This window comes from Cucurbita moschata, unplaced genomic scaffold (assembly GCF_002738365.1).
Source record: "Cucurbita moschata cultivar Rifu unplaced genomic scaffold, Cmos_1.0 Cmo_Scf00013, whole genome shotgun sequence".
Lineage (NCBI taxonomy): Eukaryota > Viridiplantae > Streptophyta > Magnoliopsida > Cucurbitales > Cucurbitaceae > Cucurbita > Cucurbita moschata.
In genome coordinates, this window is record NW_019268529.1 from 1,480,187 (window position 1) to 1,480,965 (window position 779).

The following is a 779-nucleotide window of genomic DNA, read 5'->3' on the forward strand; positions in this document are numbered from 1 at the left end:
AATTTTATGATTGGGTATCAGAGTCTCTTAATATTGTCGATAGTAACTCCTGTTAATCGCGTTGGCGATGAGCGGGCGTTACAAGTTGGTATCAGAGCCTAGGTTATAGGTTCTGTAGACAGTCTAGAATAGACAGTATGGATTTCCTTTAGTCCAGCTCAGCGGTATCTCGCCTCGGTTAGGTAAGTGATGTATGATTAAGTTGTATGAAAAAAAAAGTATGAAAATTTTAAAGGAATTGATGATGATCACTTAATTATGTATGTGACAGATATGGACGTAGTTAAGAATTTAGACCCTGGTACATCCAATGTGGACTTGGGAAATGAGGGGCAGCCTGTAGAGGAAATTGCTCCAGCAGAGGCGGTTCCGGAGCCTGCTGCTCAGTCGGCATCTAGAGATCAGCCGACTGTTGTGATTACTTTGGAAGCATTACAATCATTGATTGAGAGTCGAGTAGATCAGGCAATGCAGAGCCGGGTGGATAAAGCGGTTCAGGCAGCCCTTGTTGGTCTTGGAAGCCAGGCGGCTCCAACAGTACCTGTATCGGGCCAGACGACATTGGTGTCTGAAGCACCAGGAGTAGGTGTTCAGACAGTAATACCTCCAACACGGTTGACAGAGCTACCTGGTACAGCTGTGGTGACAGAGGCACCATCGCGGGTAGTAACTTATGGCCGACGATGTATGACAGAAGAGAGTGAGTACATACGAGATTTCATGAAACTTGGCCCGCCAACTTTTGGAGGAAAGGGGACTGATCCGGAGGCAGCTGAATG